This window comes from Cucurbita pepo, chromosome 2 (genome assembly GCF_057944985.1).
Source record: "Cucurbita pepo subsp. pepo isolate OVF chromosome 2, ASM5794498v1, whole genome shotgun sequence".
Taxonomy (NCBI): Eukaryota; Viridiplantae; Streptophyta; class Magnoliopsida; order Cucurbitales; family Cucurbitaceae; genus Cucurbita; species Cucurbita pepo.
The window spans coordinates 11376163-11383594 of record NC_141799.1 but is presented as its reverse complement, the minus strand read 5'-3'; the positions used below and the strand labels follow the sequence as shown (position 1 = coordinate 11383594).

Here is a 7432-nt window from a genome sequence, read left to right as displayed (position 1 = left end):
TCTTGAACAAATTCTTAGGGCGAGCTACAACCTATCTAACTTCACCTTGGTTCTTGCACAAATTCTTCAAGAATGGATTAAAGCTCTTGTATTATCATATGTAAGAGAATTTGGCACCTACACATATGTATTCAAACCCATTGAAGGCACTTTAAGAAATCATATGTTTGGATCTAAATGGGTTTTAAATTGTAAAACCCAATACAAATCAAGTTCTTTATGAAAGCAAAAAATTTCAATGGGAGGTTCCAAATGTTGTATAAATACCACGACCAAAATGATGTTGGAGTTTACTGAAATTGTTAACGGCTTACAGATATTTTTATTATTTTAGTTTTTTTTTATATATATTAATTTTGTCGATTTTGTTTATATTATGGTATATGATTCTTATACAAGTCCGACCTTAGCTCAGTTGGTAGAGCGGAGGACTGTAGTGGTTGAAGAATCCCAAAGCCATCCTTAGGTTGCTGGTTCAAATCCGACAAGTCGGAGTTTTAATATCCATGCAAGTATTCCCAACTATTTTTTTTTTTTAACAAATCAAACAACTTGAATCCAACAAAGGGTTAGGTTGTGAAAATTTTCGGGTTAGGTTGGGTTTCCAATCCAACCAACCCGAACTTTTGGGTTGTTCCAAAAAATTCTCTCAACCCCATGTACACCCGTAACTTGTCTGATCGGTTGGGCTTTATGCCATAAAATCTCGTGGTTAAATATTTTATTTTTAATAATAATTTTGATTATTTTATATGCAATTTAACACTATTTATTATATGATAAATCTAAGGTTATTAATGTAATTTTGAACAATATGTAGTTGACAAATGGGTGGATCATGTTCAAGAAATAATCTAATGGGTTTAGGTATATGGATAAAGTTTGGTGTTTAACTGTGAGATTCTACCTCGGTTGGAAAGGAGAGTAGAACGAAACATTCCTTATAAAGGTGTGGAAACCTCTCCTTAACAGACGCGTTTTAAAACCATGAGGCTGACGGTGATACGTAACAGGTTAAAGCGGACAATACCTGCTAGCTGTGGGTTTGGGCTATTACGAATGGTATCGAAGTCACACACCGGGCAGTGTGCCAGCGAGGATGTTGGGCCTCTGAGGGGGTGGATTGTGAGATCCCACATCAGTTGGGAAGGGGAACCATACATTCCTTATAAGGGTGTGGAAACTCCTCTATGTCAGCGAGAACGCTGGGTCCCGAGGGAGGTGGAGTGTGTGATCCTACATTTGTTGGAGAGGAGAACCAAACATTCCTTATAAGGGTGTAGAAATCTCTCTGCGCCATCAAGGTGGATTGTGAGATCCCACATCGGTTGGAGATGGGAACCAAGCATTTCTTGTGGAAACCTCTCCGTAGCAATGAAGTGGATTGTGAGATCTCACATCGGTTGGAGAGGGGAACCAAACATTCCTTGTAAGGGTACGAAAACCTCTCCGTGCCAACGAGGACGCTTGCTCCAAAAGGGGGTGGATTGTGATAAAATAAGTCTACCCTTATATTATTTTTAAGAATTATCAAGATTGTAAACCACTCGTAAAATGTCACAACCAAAATTCTTTGGTATCAATTGTTGTGACGGAAGCGGAGGCAAGATCGATCGTACTCACACACCCACAAATATAAATTAAACAAAGAGACACAAAGATTTACATGGTTCGGAAGTAAGAAATTTCCCTACATCCACGGGTGATAGCTAATCCCTAACCAAAGTGTTTACAAGTGTATCTCACACTCTCACACTGCAAATTCTCTGTTACAAAGTTCTTCCCATTGCCTCGAGTCAAATACAAAATGACAATGACTCCAAGTCTTAAACAATGTTAGACAAACTTTTATATAAACATAGCAATACTAATTCTCATATATGAATCAAAGCATCACTAGAGATGATTCAAGTACTAATATGAGATAATGTACCAATATGGGAGATAAACCAAATGAATCCAATAGATCCATGAATCAAAGCGGGGAATGTACCAAAAGTATTAATGAACCAAGTCTTGAATAATCTCCACCTTGGTAGAAGATCTCCAAGAATATAACTTATTTGGCTGCCACCAAGTCAACCAACTACTTTTCAGGAGTAACTACCTTTGTCAACATATCCGCGACATTATTAGCGGTTCCAATTTTCAATAAACAAATGTCCCCTTCATCAACAATTCTCGAACAAAATGAAATCAGACATCAATATGTTTTATACGAGCATGATAGACTTGGTTCTTCGACAAACAAATAGCACTCTGGCTATCACAAAACGCTTCTATTTGTTCCCGAGAAATAACTAAGTCACCAAACCATGAATCTAGGTTCTTTAAAAGCTATAGTGACTGTCATATGCTCTGCTTCGGTGGTAGACAATGCAACAGTAGACAATAATTTTGAACGCCAACAAATAGGTCCACTAGCCATAGTGGACAGATAACCACTAATTGATCGTTACTTATCAATCTCCACTTGTCTCTCGGAAGCAATTGACATATCATCAACATACAAGATCAAATAGATAAACAAGCCACACAATTGTCAAATTGACTATGAGTGTACTTATGCTCCCCCATGAAGTGATCAAAATTCATATACCATTGACGAGGAGATTGTTTCAGCCTATACATAGATTTCTTTAATCTACACTACTCGAAAACCAACTCACTGTGTCGTATATATTTCTTCTTCCAAATCTCCATGCAAGAAAACAATTTTTATGTCAAGTTAAGCAAGCTGAAGATTAAATTAAGCGACCAAAACCAACAAAATTTGAATGGATGGAGATATTCACAATTCTTGGAAGTATGATTTCCAAAAAACAAATTCTGAAAACAAATAAGCAAGCTTGCAATGAGAAACTTATCTTCGACAATTGATGCTGAGTTTGAGAACGCCTGGTGGCCGATGAGGTTAAGTCTTTCACAATACCACAAATGTCGAAACCTGACTCTATTGATACTAATTGTGGTACCTTAATGTCACAACCAAAATGCTCTAATACAAATTGTTGTAGCGGAAGTGGGAGAAAGATCAATCATACTCACACACCCACAAATTGTTGTAGCTTACCATGTCTATTAGTAGTCGTGAAGATATCACAAAAGTCGAGACCACTTCCAATTTCTTGTAGTACAACTCAGTGATGTCAAGCTTGTCTCAGTTTCATTAGTGCCTTATCGGGTGTAGAAATAGTTAGGGATCTCTGAACAAGGTCTTTGTTCATAAACTCGTCACAAGTGCTATAGACCACACAGGTAAACTCGGTAGTTAGTCAACACACGAGGTTGCTCCCCCACTTCATTGTGATGTTATGGTCTTGTGGAGGGGTTGCTAGCTATGCTTTCACAAATGATATTCAAGTCTCATGACGCCATATCGTCTTTCATGTCGGCATGTTTGTGGAGGTTGCTCCTCTTCAATTTAGGATACCAGTGCTTCACTTCCTAATCAATATAAGCCGCTAAATAAGAAGATCAAACAAGTTGGTTCACCGCAAAGCTCAGTTAGGTCGTTCAGGTGATTGTGCGACACTAGGTTAGGTGAACAACCTCCAAACCTTTATTGGGTTTGTAATACACACGAAAACTGACTTAGGAACTTCTAGACAATCCAGAAGCTTAGATAGGTGTAGGAGCATTAGGTGTAGGAGCTTGTACATGAACTTCCTAGAGTCTAGATTAGGTGTAGAAGCTTATGCATGAATTTCCTAGAGTCCAAATTAAAGCTCATGGTAACTTACTAGGTCATGGATGTTTAAAAGCCTACGGTAGGCTACTTACCAACTATTTTTATGCTCACCAGATATTACTTTTTTTTTCTCAAGTGATCAGCTGATTGGTTGACGTGGGAAGCATTCGGGAGTTATGCGACCACAGAGGAAGGTCATTCTAGAGAGTCAGTTCTTTTGGTATTTTGGCTATAGTTTGTTTGGTATCTCCTACCTTGGTCCCCGATTTTATATTAATACTCAAACAATCCTTCCAAAATAATAAATATATTTGATTTTATCTTTTAATGTTGTGTTATTTTTAAATTTTCAAAATTGTTTTATCGTACCTTTCTTAACACATTCTTGTGATTCAAAAGTCTAGATCATTAGACCAAAACGTTATGAGCAATTTTCATGAAGAAAGCTCGGTAAAAAATGACTCCAAGTCATCGAATCTAGTGGTGGAATATTGTTTTCTTTAACTTTCTTTCCAAAACCCTAACCTCTTCTTTTCTCTTTCTTTTTTATTCTTTGTTTTCTTTATCCTCTCTTTTTTAACTGGCTTCATCATTCCCATGGTTCCATCATAAGACCATGACCAAGACAATTTGCTTGTTATGCACCAGCTTCACATCTCTAACTAGTATCTTCATCGACTTCTCCCATATGAAGAATCCTCTCTAAAGAAAAGTGACTCATGTTCGATAACATATGAAGAGTCTGGGGTATACTTCTACGGTATAAACATATGGAACACGTTATGCACGGTGACAAGTGTAAGTGGTAGTGCTAATTTGTATGCCACTAGTCCTATATTCTCTAGGATCTCAAAGAGACCTACAAATCTTGTCTTCAACTTGCCCTTCTCCCAAATTTCAACACCCGTATCATAGGTGCAACTTTGAAAAAGACATGATCACCAGTAACAAACTCAAGTTCCTTCCTACGAGTGTCTTCGTAGTGCTTTTGCCCGCTTTGTGCCTTCAGTATTCTTTATCTGATTTTTTGCACTACTGCATTAATAATCTAAACCAACTCCGACCCTAGAAGTTGTTGCTCACCTACCTCTTCCTAGAAGATAGAAGTTTGACACCTACACTTGTATAGAGTCTCTAAGGGGGCAATCTACATAGTCACATGTAGCTATTATTATAAGCAAACTCCATTAAGTACAAGTGTTCATCCCAACAACCAGCAAAGTCTATAGCACAATGTCCTCAACATGTCCTCTAGAATCAAGTTCGACCTCTCAGTTTATCCATGCATATGTGGATGAAAAGTCGTACTTAACCTCAGTTACATACCCAACATCTTATGTAGACTCTTCTAGAAGTGCGAGGTGAACCTTGTTTCCTAATCTCACGTGATGAAAATTGCAATACTGTGATGATGGGCTATCTCTTTAACATACAACTGAGTGTACCTGTCCACTTGGTATGTGATTTTTCTAGGAATGAAGTGAGTTGTCTTGGTCCACATATCTTTGAATGACCCAAATGATTGTGTAATTCTGCTTGGTGTTTGGCAAATCCAAGATAAAGTCAATAATCACGTCTTCCCACTTCCATAGATCAGCATTAGCAGTTGCCACAACCCCGAAGGTCTCTATCTCGGTTTATTTACCTATTGATAGGTCAGACATTGACCTACGCACTCAATTATTCTTCATTCCGTGCCACTAGTAAGTAATTTTTAAGCCCTCATACATCTTCATACTTTTAGGGTAGAACGTATAAGACATATAGTGGGCTTTAGTGATAATATCCTTCCAAATTTCCTCATCCCATGGTATGCATAGGCGGGCTTGCCACAACAAGTTGTCATTTTACGAGACGTAAACCCCTTTGGCCTATCAGTCTCTTACTATTCCTAGATCTTTTTGAGGTACCACCTAGGCTTGACTATGGCCAAGCGTATCTTAAGCTACTAAAACCCAACGAAAGAGAAAGATACGTGAATAATAATGTAGGTGTATGTGTCTATATATTGCATAAGTGGAGAAGTAATATATGATCATAGTTCAGTGAGATGATGCATATAATACTTGCATGCATAACTTGACTTCAATTCTTTATGAGTCGAAGATATATACTCATAGTATTTTGATCATATTGATAGTACATTTTATATCATGATATTTCATAAGGCATAACTGTGGTCATAAAGTCATATTAGCCATACTCAACATACATGGAAGTATATACATCACATCAACCTACATTAACATAAAAGTTCAATAACATGTACATAAATATCACGTATTGTTATTCATACAACAGACCCAACCATGCTCAAGGCAATCAAATAGTAAATTTACTTACGATTTTAGGCTTAAGTAGGTGCTCCTAAGCTCTCCTTATCTAATCATTCAAAGGTTTAGCTTTGATGTGATCCAATTTCACTTTCTTCCACGATGTTACTTAACCTAAGTCAAACCTAAACAATGAGAAATAATCTTAATTGGCTAAAATAGTAGTTCACTGACATTTTCGAACTTTAAATAGGTTCAAAATGCTTATGATCTAAAATAGGTAAATCGAGCCACAATTAGCCATGTTGAGCAAAGGAGAGTCGGTTGGAGCCACCAAGTCAAGCGCAAGGGGAAATGGCTATTGGAAGTTGTACACAAATTATAGCCTAGAGCTGCATGCTTATTGCATATGATAGAGGCAGCTAGGAGCATATAGAGGGATGGGTTGCAGCCATTTAGTTCTGAGCACGCATCTGCAATTTGTTGGGCTTGCTTCGTGGATTAAGGTTCGGTTGAGCGCACTCAGATTGGACCGTCTAAAGAATTCGTGGACATGGGGCGAGGCTGTTAGGTTGAGCATCTGTCTGCATTATGGGTTAATTGAGAGTTGGATGTCACACTGATGCTTGACAAGGGTGTTGCCTCATGTCCATTCTAAACCCTTTTACCTTACTTCAATGTAAGTTAGTTATTTATTATTTTATCATTTTAATTTATGTGTATGTCTACACTTCTCAAAGTTGATTGTTATCAAAATACTATAGGGAGATACGAAGGTTGTCAATCCTTCCTGCCCATAATATATGCTATGAATGTTGTTATTGTTCCTTATTGCTTGCAAGCTTATAACGTTACTTTCTCAAATTGATTTTAAGATGTTTTATTTAACTTTCTCTGACCTCGCTTTTTTAAATTTTGTTTTTTAAGAGTGGGGTTATAGACTTGATGGTTGGTTGAGATTGAAGAACTGACGTTCTATTTACGAGAAGTCTTTGACGATCTTTGACTTTTGGAATCTTGTATGAGTGAGAATGTCACAAAAGTTGATAAGATTGATAGTTAGCTGGCTACCTAGATGAGATACCCATCCAAGAATTGATGCCCACGATTGAGACCGTGGGTCAAATAAAGTCATATGAACCGGTGGCATGAGCGTGAGGGTAGCTCGACGGACTCTATTGCCCACATGGAGGAATACACCATAGAGCCTCCTTTGAGTCCCCTTCACCCTTTGCTCGACACTTAAACCACTTTGACTACACTTTCAAATGGCTCACAACTTCTTTATTCAACACTTGGGATTCTATTGACATTGTCCACTTTTAGCATAAACTCTCATGACTTTGCTTTTTGTTTCCGTAGCAAGTCTCACACCAATGAAGATGGTGTTTCTTACCTCTAAACCCATGATCATCTCTGTGGGACTACTGCTCCCAATAATCCTTAACATCCTCGTTCTGCTTTATAT

General features: G+C 37.8%; 1 non-coding gene across 1 annotated transcript; it reads left to right on the top strand.

Moving 5' to 3' along the window:
• The first annotated feature begins 400 nt into the window (after positions 1-400).
• Positions 401-494, top strand: TRNAY-GUA (transfer RNA tyrosine (anticodon GUA)). The gene is made up of 2 exons: positions 401-437; positions 459-494. It is a non-coding gene; the product is annotated as a tRNA-Tyr (tRNA).
• Positions 495-7432: the final 6938 nt, after the last annotated feature.